The sequence below is a fragment of the Cygnus olor genome, chromosome 12 (genome assembly GCF_009769625.2).
Source record: "Cygnus olor isolate bCygOlo1 chromosome 12, bCygOlo1.pri.v2, whole genome shotgun sequence".
In the NCBI taxonomy this organism is placed as follows: Eukaryota; Metazoa; Chordata; class Aves; order Anseriformes; family Anatidae; genus Cygnus; species Cygnus olor.
In genome coordinates this window covers 17,549,561-17,569,222 of record NC_049180.1, presented here as the reverse complement: position 1 = coordinate 17,569,222, position 19,662 = coordinate 17,549,561, and the positions used below count along the sequence as shown (strand labels likewise).

General features: G+C 38.4%; 1 long non-coding RNA gene across 8 annotated transcripts in view; it reads right to left on the bottom strand.

Moving 5' to 3' along the window:
- The window catches only part of LOC121076449, a 124,757-nt gene that overhangs the window by 90,799 nt on the left and 14,296 nt on the right, over positions 1-19,662 (bottom strand). For 5 of the 8 annotated variants that reach the window (XR_005823511.1, XR_005823508.1, XR_005823509.1 and 2 more), the window contains 5 exons: positions 18,377-18,585; positions 16,651-16,818; positions 14,232-14,343; positions 4,853-4,896; positions 989-1,083 (listed from right to left, as the gene is read on the bottom strand). This is a non-coding gene — a long non-coding RNA (uncharacterized LOC121076449). Of the gene's footprint in view, positions 1-354; positions 410-988; positions 1,084-4,852; positions 4,897-14,231; positions 14,344-16,650; positions 16,819-18,376; positions 18,611-19,662 lie in introns of those variants that run through there. The other 3 variants (XR_005823515.1, XR_005823513.1, XR_005823514.1) reach the window with 3 other exon arrangements.

Genomic DNA, 19,662 nt, shown 5'->3' with positions numbered 1-19,662 from the left:
TAAGTGCTTATCACTTAAAACTTTAAGTGTTAATTGCTTAGTAATGAAAACTTTAATTGCAAGGAGATTAAACTTTTAACTGCTAAGTGGCTGGCAGAGTTCCATCCCATAAGAACCAAGACTCACCAATAGAATATTTTTTAAATGTCCTTTCTATGGAATAAACCTTACATCCAAGTGTGTGAAGGCCGAGATGCAATATGGTTAAGTATTTTCAGGACTAAGAAAAAACGTGCCTGAATTATCAAGACATATTAAACAAGCAATGGCTAATTTGGGATTAAATAAAATCTCAGTGTTCAATTTAGAAATGTTTAAATTACTAAAAAGAGAATAAGAAAATTACTCCCCTACCTTTATTTGACTTGCATGTGTCCTCAGGTAAATAGATCCCTCCAAAAATGCATACCTTGAGAAAGACATTCTGGTCATCCTGACCTGGTCTTAAGGATGGAGATTCTGTTGTGTTCTCAGATGGATAGATTTACTACTGATTGCCAAAACTAATGTGTAACCTGAGGAACCTTTCTTGCCTTCAGAAAAAGTATTCTGATCTTAATTTTCACAACTTCATAAGAAATAGTGCCAGAAATGAAGCATCTAATTCCGTGTGGATTATATATTCTATTTTTTTACTGTGGGTGCTGATGGAGCTAAGTAGAGATGTTTAATGCAATGTTACTTGTGAGACAAATAAGGGCTTACACTGGATAATGAAATGGAGTTGCAGGCAAACTGAATTCTTAGCGTACTATTAGCTGCTCAACCAAAAACTAAACTGGACTGAAACCTTCTGTCTGTTTTCTCATTTTTAGAATTTGGGGAAGAGAAATCAAGTCTATACACCTTAATATCTTGTCATTGTATTTAGTTTACATTCAAAATTCCCATCTATTTCTTTAAGATCTCTCTCATGACACAAGAGCTTTGCAAAGGGCTTGGACAGTGTTGCCAAACACAGAATAAGCACAGTGCCTCTTGCTCTTACCTCCAGAGCCACAATATGAGAAGCTTCTGGCACTCTGATGTTCTGTCAGTTTTTAATGCGAACTCTGGAAGTTCACGGACACGACGCTGTACAATCTGAAGAAGATAAATCACAGTTACTTTGAGCCAGCTGACAGCAGTTTAAGCTGCTGCAATCATCAACCACCAAGGGAGTTTATTCTTTTATCTTACTAAATGCAAAAGTATACTGGGAACTGGTAATATCACTGGACTATCAGGAGCCCTGCTTTTACATAAATATCAGCAAGCGGTAAGTAAATTCTGTTGACGAAATGTAATAAAACAAAGGCGGTTTCAAATATGACCATTCCCTGATGCATTCTGTAGCCCCGTCTTACTCACTTATTGCATGCTGCTGAGATTATAAGGTTTGCTTTTATCTGTCAGAAATCAATATTTCAAACATCAGATAAAAGAGGAAATTGAACTGGGAATAGGCTGAAGTGCTGTAAAAACTACAAAGCACAATTATCAAAAAGCACTTAAAGTACTTAATAGGACACACATAAAAATGCTCAAATTAATGTCAGGGAACTATAATGAGAACTTTTTCTATGTTTTTTGATCCAAATGCAATGTAATTCGAGAGCAGCCTGGTCAGTCAATACAGTTTTCAATTTATATGAAACCCTAAGGGTTTCTAGCAATCCATTTACTAGAACTGAACCATTACATATGATTGGTTAATATTTCAATTTATTGAAAATACATTATTTTGTGTAAAGTGTTTAAGTTGTTGAGGTTTAACCATTATAAACAGTTATGATAAAATAGATCTTTGGGTAAACAGATACTTTACAGTCAAGCTTTTAATAAACACTAGTATAACTAGAAAATTGGATTTTAAGGAGGATAGACATCATAAGGAAAAACTGAAGATATGCGGTGGTGGGGTGAGAGGGACATGTTATACACAAATGAACTTTATTAGCATGTATTAAGCTGAGAAGGGATTTCTTTGTAAAACATTGGAAGCAATTGTTATTTTATGCAAAAAAGTTCACTATTAACTTTGTTACTTTCCCCTTAGATTTATATATCCATTTATCATCTTTAATGTTATTGAGCTGGAGGTCCTCACAAAACTATCCATGCCAGATTAGAAATCACTGCAAATGAGTGTGTACATGTCTGTATGCAGTTATTAGCATCTACAGAAAGTAGATTGTGTGGCCCTAAGTAATTTGAGATGAAATATGAAGAGCTGCAACACACACTGGAGTTATAGCTATGATTTGAGCAACCAAGATCCATGCTAACTAAATGGCTGTATGAAACTTTTTCATACTCTTCTGTAACATATAGCCCTTATTTTTAACAAGGAAGAACAAGGAATTCTTGGGAAATATTTCATTGGAAAGCTATTTTTAACACTTATACTTCAATTCTGTAACTTAACAATTACACTTATTTGATAGGAGGGAAACTTAGCTCAATCACAATTAAAAGGTGCTTCTTATTGGAACTACATCAGTCTCCCTGAGCTTGATGGAAACTACATCAATCTCTTCCTTGGATCAGACTACAGTTTCCATTAGCAGACAAAATGTTTCATTAGCCCAACATCTTCCCACTGTCTCTTCACAGTTCTCTTCTACGGTTTTGGGCCTAATCCAGTACAACTTCTTATTTAGCTTACCTACTTCCTCTTTTGCTACTTTTGCCTGAGCTAAGTCAAACCTTCTTTGCTTCTTCCATTTTCAAGATGTAAAATTTAATTTCATCCCCTAGAATCCTGATTTGGGTCATAATCTACTGCCTACCCTTCATCCTCCCTACCCTTTACAGTTCTTCATATGTGTTCCCTTTTCCTGCTTATCGCCTCAATAGTCTTCCCCCCCCACCTTTAGATTCCCTTTACCCAACAAACAATGCCACTCCAGCATGCCATACCATTCTCTTGGCTTTCTGTATCTATATGCCATTTCTGTTATTCTCCTGTTTATTTGATATGGATTGACCTTCCTATGTCAGTTTGGAAGACTTTAACCTTTTCAAATTTCACAGCTTTCCTAAACATTTGTTTTTACCTTAATGCCTGCAAGAAATTCTATGCGCTAAAAGGATTAAGTGGAGGTGCATATTCAAAAAAAAAAAAAAAAAAAGTAAAAACGTAACGTATTGTTTCTGTCTTTTGTTGAACACATTTTAAACATGTAAATAAAGAACAAAATATGCACAATCATGCAAAAATAATATATTTATAAACACAAAAAGAAAACTGAACATGATTTTTTCTAGAGAAGGACTCCCAGATCTGGAACAGCATTACAGACAGGAAGAGGAATGGCTAAGGGTTATCACAATGGGTAAACATTCCTGTCTCTGTCCAAGAAGTCTTCTGCAACTTCAGAGAAATCAAATCTTTATTCTGTGAAATGGTTATAAAGTTACTGTTGCTTCAGATTGTGCGGTTTCAGGTCTTTTTAGGCATACAGTTCTTTCTCGATCATACTGCGTGTATGAATAATACAGTCAGGCTCTGATCTAGACAGTGAATGACTTATGCAATTCACCAGGTAAAAAAGGAGTCGAGAATCCCGATAAAGTTAAGTGGCACAATATATAGAGAAAATCTGTTTCTATAATTCTGGTCTTGTGTATATTAAGAGAACACAATTAAATTGGAGGAACTGGAAAATAAATCCCCCAAAACCAGAGTTTTCACATGTAACACCAATGCTGACAAGACTAAAAATAAATAGATCAATTCAGCTTGAATTTTCAGATTTCTTGAATCAACAAAGAGAACATACAAGCTTTTCAAATAACAAATATTTCCAAATAACAAGGTAATAAAGAAATACTTTGTTATAAAAAACAGTCTGAGTGGAAACCATAATATGACCTGGTAAGGCAATTGTAGTTATGTCAGTTGTAGGTTATTGCATAATGCATTTCACAGAAGCTTCTTCTATTGTGCCTCACTGTATTTTTTCCTTCAATTATTAAATATAGAGGCTTAACCTCAAAAACAAATGTACTTGTCTTTAGATGCACTTGAATTGTTACTACCATTTAAAACTAATCAATGTTTTCTTTAGTACCATGATAGTTTGTTTGCAAAGCACCTCTTTTAGAAAAATTTACACTGCATTCAGGAAGAAAACATGTTTCACATTCTAAGAAAAACTAATAAAGTGAAAGAGGGCTTGATTCTTATCTCAAAGTTTAGTGCAATTAAAGTGACTTCAAGAGCTTAAAAAAGGAGCTGCTACTAGATTATACCAGAGTGCTCATATGCAATACATTGTATGCATTGTATATTATCCTTACATCCCTAGAGTAATTTGAAAGGGCTCGCCATATATATATATACACACCTATATTCCAGAGTATGTGATGCATTATGACTATTTTAGCCCTATATGCTTTCTTTAATGTTAACAGGGAAACAAATGGTTAAAATCTTATTATTAGCAGAGTTTAAATGCACCATTCCTTGGAAATATTACATGTCTTCTGACCTGAATGTTCAACTGCGAAAAAATCATAGGACATCAAGGTCTCATTCAGTAGTGGAAAGCCCAAGCTACTCCAGTAAATTCAATATATGTACTCAGAGTACAGTTTGACACAAATGGGAATGTTCACACCACTTTGCTCTAGCAATATAATGGAGGTTTCTAAATTAGTCTCTGTGGACTCCTTCAGAAAGAGGTCAGAGAAACAAAGTTAAGCAATATGAGTACCATGAATGTTTCAAGTTCTGCATTTATTCAACAACCAAACAAAGTCTTAAGGAAGGAAAAATCAAGTTTGCATAGAACTCGTGCAAGTTTTTATCATTTCCAACGTGTAATTACTATTTCAATAAACAGAAATATGCTATGCTTGTACTTACTTATACATAATTCCATTGATTCCAGTAGGGTAGAGAGTCTATCCCTAGGATGAAAGTTATAAAAAAAAAAGTTAATGAGGATTATAATAATATAACATTAGTAAAAATAAAAGCTATTGCAATGCCTATGATCACATCTGAGAAGCTGATAAGGTTTGTCCCATTTTTCTTGTTTGGTTTCATAGTGATACCTACCCATTATAGTTCTGCAATATATTTGTTTCATTCTGTTTGGAGCACAGATTTTCCATAACAGTTCTGTCATATGTGATAACTTCTGCTTATACTTCCAAAGCCTCTACACCTACCTTGCTCTCAGTTGAATGTTGGTAATACTAATAGTGGTAGCAGGCGATTTGTTTTCCAATATTATCCCTGAAAAAGATGCAGTGTGGGACTGTTCCTCAAAACTTTGTAGGTTTGCATACATGTTCATACCGTATGGGGAGCCAAGTGCTTTAATTAGCGTAACTGCAACAGAAATTGGGTAACTGCATGTACGGGTAAGTACAGTTAGCAGTTCCATAAGTTAAAGGACTGTCAGGTAAACAATTGCCTAGCATGTATCAAGCAGAGGAACATTCTCTAGGCAGATCCTAGATGCTCTGCGTGGCTCTGCGTTCTTTCCCCCCTCTACATAAAATATATTTTTGAAAATCTGACTCTGTTACAAAAGTAATGAGCAAAATGGACAAATTAAAAGTGAGATGAAGACTTTGAATCACAAGGATGAGAAATTTTCACCTGAACATACAGTTCAGGGACAGAATTTCTGACTTATGAAAAGTATAGGGTTCAAAAATATGCGGTGTGTTTCAAAATGAGATAACAACCAACCAATAGGCACAAAGGAATTAGTCAAAATATCAAAAGTTTTAACTAATAAAATATTCTGTGTTGAGGAATACAGAGTGCCAAGCCTTACCAAAAATAAGAAATAGAATTACAATTCAAAGCATTGAACAGGGTGACTGTCCACAAAGTAATGTAATAACCTATGCCAAAGCATTTGCCACCAATTGCTGAATAGACTGAAGTCTTGCTCCTTTGCTAAATTATATGTTTCAGAATTAATCCTGTAGCCTGCAGCAGGTAGCAGGTGCTTTATAGGGCAACTTAGAGCAGTCACCTATTACTGCTCATTATTTAATAGCATTGCTTTAACTCCATTGTGATAGCCTTCACTGTTGGATAGTTTCTCTTACAGGTTCATGTTTTTTCCTTTTCCAGGACTTCACACCTGTTTTCAGAGAATTACACTGACTTTAGTTGGAGCAGTGTACAACAAGCAGCAGCTATAGGAAACTTCCTGTGCAATTTCTCCTTAGATGGGCATATACTATAAGCATGAATTTCTTTTAGCGAGTTATTCTGAGATCCCAGCTAAAAAGACATGCATATGTTTTCAATATTATTCACTGTCAATTGCATGCAGTACAAAAGCAAAACATACAACATTCCAAGATATAACTAAATCATTGTTATATGATAGATAAGATACTTCTGTTTGCAAACTTAAAACAGGTAGAAGTTGCAATTCAGGGCAAAGTTTAACAGGGACCAGAAGAAAGGACAGAGGTGACAATTTTTCTATGTATTTACTAATCCAGAAATTGCTGAGAAATTGCCACACCTGTGATCCAACCAATCTGGAGGCAAAGCCTCATGCAACTAGAGCTTTTTTTTTTTTGCTCAATTTAATTTCTTCTTTAATAAGATGAGTGTTTTAACTTTTCAGTGGTTCTCAGTGTTTCTGTAAACATGATTCTGGTTTGGTTCACCTCTGTGTATTTACAGAAATATGCAGAGAATGGCAATGGAAAAGCTTGCCTATTTGAGCAAATTCAAGGAATTCCACTGAATTCAGTGAACTTATCTCAGATTTTTTTATTTTTTTTTTTTAATTTTAACTGGCGACAAACCTTTGTTCAGTGCATCAAAAATCTGCTAAGGTAACAGCTGCCATGTTATATATAATATTATTTCCTGCACAAGTTCAAAATTTTATTTTTATGTATACTTAGGTCCATGAATTATTATTTCTATCATCTATTATTTTTATAATCCAGAATGCATGGTCTGTGTTTTACACTTGAAATCTTAAAAACAATTTAATAGGGGGCAGCAGAATACAGTTGTATTTTATCAGTTTATTTTATCTAATTGTTGGTGATATGCAGTCCCCCAATGAGAACTTTGGTTTGGTGTGGCCACAGGTCACATTGGTCTATCATAAAGGGTCCTGTACAATTTCATCCTATCACTTCAATCTTAGTATTTGCTCATTATCGTAGTTTGGTTATGTCAAAAATAGGATAAATTAGAAAGAGCAAAACTCAAATTTCCCCTGAACATTAGGAATATATGGAAGTGTATCCAGGATTTTTTACTGAATTACACTCCCAGCCCTAAAAACAGCTTCCCAGCTGGGACCTTGCCTAAGTGCATGAGTCAGTCTGACCTCCTCAAAAGCTCCCTGTGAAACATCTTCTAAACTGAAAGATAGATTAACAAAACTAATCATTCACCAGAGCATTTACTGCATAGCAGTGTACTTTTACATTACAGAAATCAGTTCATCCTCTAATTTCCTTTTATTATCCAAGATTGTCTTTCCAGCTGGCCTTGAATTAAATATTTCATTAAGCATCATTAAGGAATTATATATACACTCTTTACTGTTCGCATTATTAATCATAAGCACTTTACTCACAGACAGCAATGAATCTGAATTTTACCTTCCAGTTTTACTACAAAGCCATTTTAGAATAGCTATTGAAAGAAACAAAATACCTTCATTTTCAAAAGAGAATTTTAAAATTAGATTCACTTCAAAAAATCAAACATTTACTTAGAGGGTTTAAATAAGGTGACTGAGAAATGAATCCCTGGATTTTTCAGACACAGACACAGATTTCTAGGTTGGAAGAGACCTCAAGATCATCGAGTCCAACCTCCGACCTAACACTAAGTACTCCACTAAACCATATCGCTAAGCTCTACATCTAAACGTCTTTTAAAGACCTCCAGGGATGGTGACTCCACCACCTCCCTGGGCAGCCCATTCCAATGCTTAATAACCCTTTCGGTAAAGAAGTACTTCCTAATATCCAACCTAAACCTCCCTGGCGCAACTTTCGCCCATTCCCCCTCGTCCTGTCACCAGGCACGTGAGAGAATAGACCAACCCCCACCTTGCTACAGCCTCCTTTAAGGTACCTGTAGAGAGCGATAAGGTCGCCCCTGAGCCTCCTCTTCTCCAGGCTGAACAATCCCAGCTCCCTCAGCTGCTCCTCGTAAGACTTGTTCTCCAGACCCCTCACCAGCCTCGTTGCCCTTCTCTGGACTCTCTCAAGCACCTCAACGTCCTTCTTGTAGCAAGGGGTCCAAAACTGAACACAGTACTCAAGGTGCGGCCTCACCAGAGCCGAGTACAGGGGCACAATCACTTCCCTAGACCTGCTGGCCACACTGCTTCTTATACAGGCCAGGATGCTGTTGGCCTTCTTGGCCACCTGAGCACACTGCTGGCTCATATTCAGCCGACTATCAACCAATACTCCCAGGTCCTTCTCGGCCAGGCAGCTTTCCAGCCACTCATCTCCCAGCCTGTAGCTCTGCTTGGGGTTGTTGCGCCCCAGGTGCAGGACCCAGCACTTGGCCTTGTTGAACTTCATACAGTTGCCCTCAGTCCATCGCTCCAGCCTATCCAGATCCTCCTGCAGAGCCTTCCTGCCCTCGAGCAGATCGACACACGCACTTAGCTTGGTGTCATCTGCAAACTTACTGAGGGTGCACTGGACACCCTCATCCAGATCATCGATAAAGATATTAAAGAGGACCGGCCCCAGTACCAAGCCCTGGGGGACACCACTAGTGACCAGCCTCCAACCAGATTTGACTCCATTCACCACAACTCTCTGGGCCCGGCTATCCAGCCAGTTTCTAACCCAATGAAGCGTATGCCAGTCCAAGCCCCGAGCAGCCAGTTTCTTGAGGAGAATGTTGTGGGGAACAGTGTCAAAAGCCTTACTGAAGTCAAGGTAGACCACATCCACAGCCTTTCCCTCATCCACCAAGCGCGTCACTTTGTCATAGAAGGAGATCAGGTTCGTCAAGCAGGACCTGCCTTTCATAAACCCATGCTGACTGGGCCTGATCGCCTGGTTGCCCTGCAAGTGCCGCATGATGACCCTCAAGATAATCTGCTCCATGAGCTTTCCTGGCACTGAGGTCAAACTGACAGGCCTATAGTTCCCCGGGTCTGCCCTCCGGCCCTTCTTATAGATGGGCGTCACATTGGCTAGCCGCCAGTCAACTGGGACCTCCCCCGATAGCCAGGACTGCCGATAAATGACGGAAAGCGGCTCGGCCAGCTCCTCCACCAGTTCTTTCAGTACCCTCGGGTGCATCCCATCCGGCCCCATCGACTTGCGCACATCCAAGCTCCGTAGCAGGTCGCCAACCATTTCCTCATGAATAGCGAAGGCCACATCCTGCTCCCCATCCCTTTCCACCAGCTCAGGGCACTGGGTATCCAGAGAACAACCGGTATTGCCGCTAAAGACTGAGGCAAAGGCGGCATTAAGCACCTCAGCCTTTTCCTCATCCTTAGTAACTAGGTTTCCCCTCGCATCCAGTAAAGGATGGAGATTCTCCTTAGTCCTCCGTTTCGCGTTGATATATTTGTAAAAGGATTTTTTGTTGTCTTTAACGGCAGTAGCCAGGTTGAGCTCCAGATGAGCTTTGGCCTTTCTAATTTTCTCCCTGCACAGCCTCGCTACATCCTTGTAGTCCTCCTCAGTGGCCCGCCCTTTTTTCCAAAGATTATAAACCCTCTTTTTTCTGCTAAGCACAAGCCGCAACTCTCTGTTGAGCCAGGCCGGTCTTCTTCCACACCGGCTCGTCTTTGGGCACATGGGGACGGACCGCTCCTGTGCCGTTAAGATTTCCTTCTTGAGGAGCGCCCAGCCTTCCTGGACTCCTCTGCCCTTCAGAACCGCCTCCCAAGGGACTCGGCCAACCAGCGTCCTGAGCAGCTCAAAGTCAGCCCTCCGGAAGTCCAATACAGCAGTTTTACTGGTCCCCTTCCTGGCCTCGCCAAGAATAGAGAACTCTACCATTTCGTGGTCACTCTGCCCAAGACAGCTTCCGACCACCACATCTCCCACCAGTCCTTCTCTGTTTGTGAAGAGAAGGTCTAGCGGGGCACCACCCCTGGTAGGTTCACTGACCAGCTGCGTGAGGAAGCTATCTCCCACGCTCTCCAGAAACCTCCTAGACTGCTTTCTCTGTGCAGTGTTGTGTTTCCAGGATATGTCTGGGAAGTTGAAGTCCCCCACGAGGACAAGCGCTGACGATTTTGCAACTTCTGTCAGTTGCCTATAAAACTCATCATCCGTCTCCTCATCCTGGTTCGGCGGTCTATAACAGACCCCGACCAGGATGCTAGCCTTGCCGACCTTCCCGCAGATCCTAACCCACAGGGATTCAACCTTATCATTCCCAGCCTGGAGTTCCACAACATCAAAAGATTCTCTAATGTAGAGAGTCACACCACCACCCCTTCTGTGCTGCCTGTCCCTCCTGAAGAGTCAATAGCCAGGCATTGCAGCACTCCAGTCGTGGCAGCGGTCCCACCACGTCTCCGTGATGGCAACCAAGTCGTAGCCTGCCTGCTGCACGATGGCTTCCAGCTCCTCCTGTTTGTTACCCATGCTGCGTGCATTAGTGTAGATGCACTTCAGCTGGGCCATCGCCTTCTTCCCCAGCCTAGCCATTGTTTCCCCCGGCACAGCTCCAAGAAGCCTTGTTTGAGCCCCGTCCCCCTTCTTACCTAGTTTAAAGCGCTCTCTATGAGCCCCGCCAGCTCCTGGCCTAGGATCCGTTTTCCCCTTGGAGATAGGGACCCGTCTGGGGCCATCAGGCCGGGTGCCGAGTAAAGCTCCCCATGGTGAAAAAAAACAAAATTTCTGTGCTGACACCAGCCTCTGAGCCACCTATTAACCACGTGAGCTTTCTGTGTCCTCTCCGTGCTTCTCCCTTCCCCCGTAGGGATAGACGAAAACACCACCTGCACTCCCGCTCCCTCCACCAATCGTCCCAGCCCCCTATAGTCCTGTTTGATAGCCTTGAGGCTTCTCTTTTCAACATCATCACTGCCAGCCTGGACTATCAAAATTCCATTCTTCTCTGCTCTGGCTAAAATAAGGGCAGCCCAAAATTATAGATTATTCCCTGTCTTTAAACAAGGTAGAAGGTGGTGAGACAGTGCTGGGTAGTTGTACAGTCATAATGGATTATGCAGATTTTTGTGTCCTGGGTCACTGTTATGAATCTGATCCAAGACTGCAGGGATGAAATATCAATGTCATTTTACGTCTCTCTGCATCAAATCCTGACCCTGTTAGGTCAATGGCAAAACATTATCAGTACTGGGATTTTCACCTTTTGATTCTCTGGTGTGCAAAAAGAATTAGAGTTTGACTCAGCATCCATTGACTTTAAGTGGCGTTAAACTAAGTTCAAGGTCTGGATTTTTAAAAATCTTTAGGTGCTGCTTTGCTCATGCTTTGAGCCTAAGAGCTGTATCCTTCAGGTGATTCAAACACTTAAAACAATGGTGTCAAAACTATAAACTTTTATCTTTAAAGTGGAATATTCTGATGGGCAATATAATGTAGTGATGTTAAGCATACACATTTCCAAATGACATCCACACACTGATTGTGTCCCCTGCCATCACTCCTGTGCCGACCCCCACCCCTAGCTTAGCCCAACAGCACTTCTAACCCAGCCCCACTTCCAATCATTTCTCTTTCCTCTCCTAAGTTGTGGGAGAAGATCTAAATCCTGAACACTTTTCTGTTCCAGCAGTGCAGAGACCAATACCTGTATGTTTTCCTCTCTGAATAGGAAAATGCCAAGCAGGCATTCTGTACTGGTAGATTCTTGGAGATGGCTGTGAATGTGATGGAATCCTATAGGAAGGGAATCCTTTAGGGAGGGAGGTATTAAATGGTGTTGGCCACCGTGAGTGTAAGGCACACCTGGTTCAAACTGGGCTTCCTGTCATTGCATGTGGAGAGCTGAGCGGCTCAGAGATGACTCACAGCAGCTGTCTTCTGAGCCAGCCAGTACCAGCATGGCCCAAACATCATTGCATAAAGCACATCGATGAGGAAACCATAAATGAGGATCCAGAAAATGTCTGGATTGCTCTGCTTCACACAGTTAACACTGGATAAGGGCTATTTTCACCACATTTATTCGCTTCTCTTGCTTGATTCTCTGAAAGCAAAATCCTTGTCCCAATGACAGGAGGCCCAAAACCTCTCTGATTACAGTGTTTGCAGCCCTCGAGAAAATTAGCATGGATTCTGGCTTGTACTCTGCGTCCTGTCTAGTCTGGCTCACAATCATCCCTTGAAAGTTCATCACTACAGACTGTGAGGTCTTGGTAGTACAGGAATAGTAACTCTTTGTGTCAAAATGACTAAATTAATAAAATAAGAGAAGTCATCAAACATCCTTTCTTTAGTGACTAATTCAAACAAAATCCTTAGAGATTCCCTGAAAGCATGTACAGGTAGCTTGTTATTTTATTTCATTCTCTTTTGTAGCAGTTGTTTTAGAAAGGACATTACAAGCCATTTTTTAACCAGCAGTTGCAGGACCCTAACTCTCAAATGTTGCATTTTTAGTCTTGGAAAGGTTTGAGTCTAAAAAGAAAATCAGAATAGGAGCTAAATGAGCCATAAAATTTGAGTGTTTATCCAAAATGGAAACGAACTCACAATATTAAATTCATGTCCTCCAAAAATACTAAGGTTCACTGCTATAAAAATTATGTCTTGCTGTAATGCGTGCTTACTGGAGATATTTCACTTGTGCTAATGCACAGTTCAGGCATGTGCTCCTAAAAGTATTTAGCTATGCTGAAAACCACCAAGGAATTAAATTGGATAAAAGCATGCTGAATAAGTTGTTGGAGGTTTAATTACCTTTTCCTTTTTCCTCTTTAGTGGGAGTTCTGAATTCTGGAGGAGTAAAACTCCAGTCTCTACTGTATTGAAATGATATTTTTTTTAGCACTCCAATCATTGTCTCTACCTAAGACATTTCTGTGCTAAAGCAGGTGCCTTTACTTTTCAAGTATTATTTTACTAATCAATTGAAAAATTACCTCCATGAATGACAGAAGTGCAGACCTTTGGAGTATTTCATTAAAAGGAGCAAACATTAATTACAAATCCAGCCCAACCTTTGCAGACATAAATTATGGGACAGATCTATTTTCTCTACACTTAATTGCAAACAGTGACTAGCTCTTCAAATTATTATCTCTAAGGCATGAATGAAATTAAAATGGATTTGATGATATTCTCAAGACATATTTGTATCCAAATAATTTGGCCATCTACTATCTGGTGATACAAGAAAATTTAGATGAAACACCTTTGGGCCTCTAAGTGGTGGCTAGATTGTCATGAAAAAAAACGTAAGTTGCAAAATGGAATTGAAATGATAAAGTCTTTTTAGACAGGGAAGTCTAATTGCAGGTTAACAGGGAGATAGTTGTTATTAATTATTTGTTAATGATAGTTATTATTACTACTACTAAAGTATGTTTATTCTAATTTAACTTTTAAGAATTTCAGTTATTTGTAACTTCCTGAAGTATTCACATTTCAGGCAGAATTTTCCAGGCAATATCCTTCCTGAAAGGTAATATTTACATTTGAAGAAAAAAACTATTTTCTAGTGAAATAAAACACCCTTCCCACAGGATTAAGAAGGTTGAAATTTTGATTTAAGAATAGCTACAGTGCTGAAATATTTGTGATCAAACTGAAATCTGGCAAGAAAATAGATGAGTAAAGTGCCTTTCATTGTTCACTGAAAACCTATTTTGAATTAGGCATGTTTGTAGATATAAAGCAGAATTTCAAAGACATTTGACAATGGCCAAATTTTGAAGTGACCATTTCTTCCTATTATTGCATGCATTTTGAGCATATTCTCTGTTTGACTTTTTGTTTTTTTTTAAATGTTAAGAAACTGCAAAATTCCATCTTCATTTGTTTGTCAGTAGGTTAAGTCAGAAACACCAGAAACAAATTTCCTAGGTTTTAAGACAGGCTTACTATTTCTCTCCTGCTACTGAGCTCTACTTTAACTATACCAGTTTTACAACTCCATCTGTTTTCCAAGGGAGAAGTATTCAATAGGTAATATTGATGGACTGATATAAATTATCATATAATAAAATTCCTTTTCAATTTCAAAAAAAAAAAATTTGGCTCTGTACTTCACAAAGAGAAGGAATAGAATAAAAAAAAAAATAACAAGTGTAGAACTCAAATTAACACAAAACCACCTGATAAGTCTCAGTGAGAGTCAAAACTAATCTTGAAGACTTAAGGTATGGAAATCTTCCTTTTTTTTTTTTTTTTTTTTTTTTCTGTTTCCAATAAGTGGAAAGGTAATTCCTGCAGTAAATAAACAGCATTTAGTATAGCATGTATGTAGATGACAGAAGGTGTGATTTACTGTGACAGCTAGTGAGGAATAGATGTAAAATGCAAAGATTTTTTTAAATAGTACAACGAAACATAAATGTATTCTTTGTAAAACATATTTAGTGATTAACATTTTTTATTAGCCAGCCTTCTTCTGTAAGTACTTTACCCTTTATATAACAGTGTGTGGACAAAGGAGTCTAAGCAAAAAATCTCCATGGGTACTGCCTGCCCCCATGTTTTTACTATCCTGCTACCAAAGAGGTTAATCATTTGGCACTGCATACTTTAAAAGAAAGAATGAAAGAAAGAAAAAAAAAAAGATAATGACTTGCTTGGAGTTTAATTTACTTGTGTCATTATACAATAAATACCAAGCTGAGTTCTCACAGTCTTAATCATTAACCTCAGATAGGACTTCAGCTTAAAATGCATTCCTTCATCTTTGAAATGTTTCATGAATACACTTGTAGATATTTTAACTACAATTTCAAATATGCTGAAGAGACAAAAAAATCCAAGGCCCCTCAAAAGCCAAGCTCTCTGCCACCTTTTAACTTTTGGACATAATATGACCACCCAACTCAGCTGCCAGAACACTCTCTGAAAGCAGAACAGAAGCTCTGCAATAAGATATTTTTGATTAGGAAGCCCAGCTCAGTTTCAGAGAGCTTATTTGTACAAAGAGCAGGGCAGGGGTACCAGAACAAGGCAAAATAATCTGATATAGTATTGACTTTTTTTCCAGATTTCCTATCGTTACAGACTTCTCAGGGCCATGGCAAAATATTTCTAGTACTGAATTGCAGATTCTGATATAACATTAGAAGATTACCTCAAAAAATATAATATGGTTCAAAAAAAATTAGAAATAATTGACCCAGCAGAGAGAAGACTTCATGGGCTTTATAATTGTCTTGTTTAGGGGAGGGAAGAATGAGAAATCCTTCCTATTCCTTTGGATTTTGGAAATATTTAGATTGTCTTTCTTCTCTGGTATTTCATCCTAACTGAAAAGTGAGGAGTTAACGATTGATCTGGAGCTTGGGAAAAGCAGTCAAGCAGAGGACCACTGAGGACAGGGTGAACCCTTTAACCGTATTGCCTGAGAAAGGCAGCACTTGGCAATCTTTTTCTGGCAATGATAATGTCATAGGTAACCTATTTGCTCTGGAATCTAAACCAGAGCACCACGTTTAAACCACCTGCATCTAAAATGAAGATAAACATGTTATGGGGATCTCCCCTTTTACTTATAGGCCTGAATGGAACGTATGATTTTTAACGGTCCTGGGCAAACTCCTCATTCTTAATAGCATACCATTCAAATCACAACAAAATTTAAACAAGTGTAGTGACTGTTTTTATTCTGCCTGAAGTCATCCAGTCCCAAAATTTTATCCAAATCTCATTGTTAAGCAGCATACACTTTATATTTCCATAGATAGAAAAACATTATCAACAATTACTGTTTTTTAACACCTTGCAGCTTTTATATAGTTTCTTCTATATATAAGAAACACATTAAACACTGTGTGAAACTAACACCAACAAAATTTATAAAATATAGAAAGGTTGGAGTAGAGAGGGCAGGAAATCAGTTAAATTGCAGATTTAAAAATTAAGACACATTCTTTATTAAGGGGTATGGAAAGGATACAAAGGAGAAAGAGTATGTACCTTTAATTTACTTTTTTTTTTTTTCTCTGAAGACAGAATTGCAGAGAAGACTTTGCTTAAAGTTGCATAGATCGTTAACAGAAATGTTGAGAAAACATGATTTTCGTCTAAGTGTTACACATTGGCATAGTAATGACTGCTATATTCTAGATGTAGGCAAATGTTTATTCAGGCACTGGTATGCACTGAAACAACATCCATTAATTACAGCTAAGAAAGAGAATGAGCAAAGACTGCTCTGTGGTAGATCCCAAGTCACAAGGGCTGCAGTACCATCTCGGACCCATGCCACAGCCTTTCAAACATGGGCTACAGGATTTCACGGAGTGGGCTGTAACATCCTAAAGGGTGACATAGACTTCATGTATGACAGTGAGGACAACCACATGAAAATAATTTCAAGAACAGCTCCTACGTCAGAACTACAACACGAGATCTGCTGGGTGACTCAAGTTTCCATTTCTGGAAAAGACGAACTACTTTGGACTGCCTAGCATGCTTTTGTGTATTTAGCTGAAATATGATGGGAGGGAAGATTATTATTATTATTACAACATCCATTTGAAATATTCGAAACATTTAAATACTAAAAGTTACCTGTAAATTGTGGACAAACTTGTTGCACGTTGTGTTATGACTGCAGATTGAACTCTTGTAGGATAAAGGTCCAGCATGCTTCAAATATTTCTTGGTCTTTTTTGGACAGCCAAATATGAATAACAATTTATTTTGGCCCAAAAGACTAATTCCAGGTGAATTTATGTCCTTAATGGGAGATTTGCCATAAAAAACAAGAAGGGGATATAGCTATAAGAATCAGTGTGTTCTAGTCAAAAGTGAAATATCTTAAATCAAAAGTTACAGTAAACTTAAAGGTTCCTGCTAATCCCTTCTATTAAATCTTCAACATGACAAACTAGAATTCATGTCTTCTACTTCATTAAAAGAAAGGCAACCACTAGGATAAAATAATATTGAGAAAAAAAATTTACCTTGGATTAGTTTCATGTAAACATAAAAAATCGACTTCTCAGAACTCACAGGAAAAAACACAATATAGTTAATATTAAATACAATGATTATGCAACCTATTACTTTTACAGTTTGTGCTCTTGTGTCCTTGATTTCAGCCCTGTTTTGCTTATGATTAATGAATGACTCACCTTGTACTCTTTCATTTATTTCATACCTCATTATGAATTTTAAAAGGTCATTTGTTATTTGAAAATAGAAAAAAACATGAATGGAAGTTGACCACTTTTCATAAATGCCAATGACATTTTTATAAATAAATTGCCAGTGCCCAGTATCATACCTCTTTTTAACTATTTACATTTTCTTACTACTATAGATATAATTTCAAAAACTGTACAGGGTTTAGTCCCATATAGTAACAGGTGAAATGTCTGCACATTTTATGCGAACATCAGGAGTGCCTATGCACTCCCTATACAGTCATTCTCACTCATAAATCGTTGAATGACATCTGATGTACATAACTCTTTTCTTTTTTAAATTGTCAAGATGCTACACTACAATTTCCCATGGTTTCTCATTTGTTTAGTTTGGAATATTATTTACAAGGGTTTGATACTCTGTGGTGGTTTTAAAACCACTAATTTTTTTTTGGTACTAAACCCAAGGTTTCGTACCAACAGTTCACAGTACATTTTTTTTTTTTTTAGCTACATCCTTTTTTCTGTTTTGATAATTACTTTCAACTACAACATTGGGTAGTCTCAAAATACTTTACTGAGAAAAAAAAGTCTTGGGTCACATCCATGCTAAATCACATTCTGTGAGACAATCAAAGGCATAAGGCAAAGGCCAGCTTTTTTAATTTTCTAGAGGTAAATTCTTAAACCAAATGGGCATCACTGTCAGAAGACAAGAGTTACCATAAAAAAAACACCTATGATCAACTGATAGCTTGAGGAGTAGATCATATCTGCAGAAGCTCATAGTAATTCCATTCAACAGAGTCACTGTCACAGCTGGCAACCTACGGTGTGGAACTTTGCGGTGGCACAGAAATCTCCTTTTGGACAGAGGGTGACCAACATTCTTCACAGCGTTCACCTCTAGGACCATGTAAAAACAGGGCCTGTGCTGTCTACAGAGCAACGGCCTGTGAGGCTGTTTATAGCTTGGGCTGCACTCCAGGCCCTGTAGACATGCCCAGGCTAACTTTAAACTGGATAGTTTGGTGATTTCTGGCAGTTCAAAGTTTCTCGATGTTCAAAGTTCTGCAAGGGACCTCACTGTAAAAAGGCTACCTCTAATTTACCAGTGACATTACCATATTTACCAGTGACTAAATTACCTCTGATGCTCCAGTGACAGCTGCACCCAGCTCCTTCTGCAGAAGATAACCTGTCTTCATGCCATGCCCTGTTTGGAGTCTGGATCATAACATGTACACAGCAGCATCTGCACCTACTATTTTTGCCCGGTCATATTTACAGCTGGATTATGGCTGTGAGGTTTATTCAGGTGAGGTTTATTGAGGCTGGATGCTGAGGCTCCATCTGACTGAGGGCAAACCAGAGTCCATGGACTTTAGAAACAGAAATATAAAAATCAACCCCAACCAATTGCATACTTCTTTGCCCTGTACAATATGCATGGCTGTTTGTGGTGCCAAGTTCAATAACTTAAATGTTGTGTCATCACAAAAAATAATATAACTGAACATGGTTAGTAACTGCAGCCTGACCTTCAGCCTCGGATTTGCTTAATATTGTAGCTTTATGTTTTCCCCCAATTTGTTCAGAACTCTTTGTACCATGGATTATTAATCTATAACTAAACATCGTCCTTGGTGTTCATCTAGATGACGATATTTGGAACCAAAGCAAATCTATTATCTTTTCTTTGAATTTTGTAAGCATGTTTATTCGAAGCTTTTATTCAGCTTCTTCTTCCAACAATTTCAGTGCAAACTGTACAAGAAAAAATGTAACTGTTTATTTAGGATCACTGTTTTAAATCACATCTCATCTATGATACACTTCATCTGTAGACAGGTTGTTCTTAAAGTTAACTAAATCAAATGCTCATCCCAGCACTGCATGCTAATTCCTGACAAGCACTATAATAATTTTCAGTGTGAATAAAGGAGAGAGTACAGCACATGACACATAGCAAATGTAAGAAGGTAATGACAAATAGTAAATAACTATTCACATGAGTTAGGTTGTATGTAAAAAAAACAAAAAACAAAAACACAACAACAACAACAAAACCCGCAGTGGGAAAAGAAAAAGTAAAACTTCCTGAACCTATAGGAAAAATGAGGGTTTGTGTTGAACATCACAGAAACCACAAAAAACTACAGAAGGTCTGCTTAGGTTACTACAATTCCTGAGTATCATCTCCAGTGCAGAGTGAACAAAACCAAAGCATATATGGCAGAACAGAATGTTCTGAAGAACAGAATGTTACATAATGTGTATTTTTCTCTAAGGATTTAATCTTTAGTAAGTGGCTTCCTATTCAAGCAATGAGAGAACTTAAACTCCTCCCTTATTACAATGCAAGTTTGCTTCTCAAGGTGAATCCTTAGAGATAACTACAGACATTCTGAAACTTAACAGGAATTACTTCTGC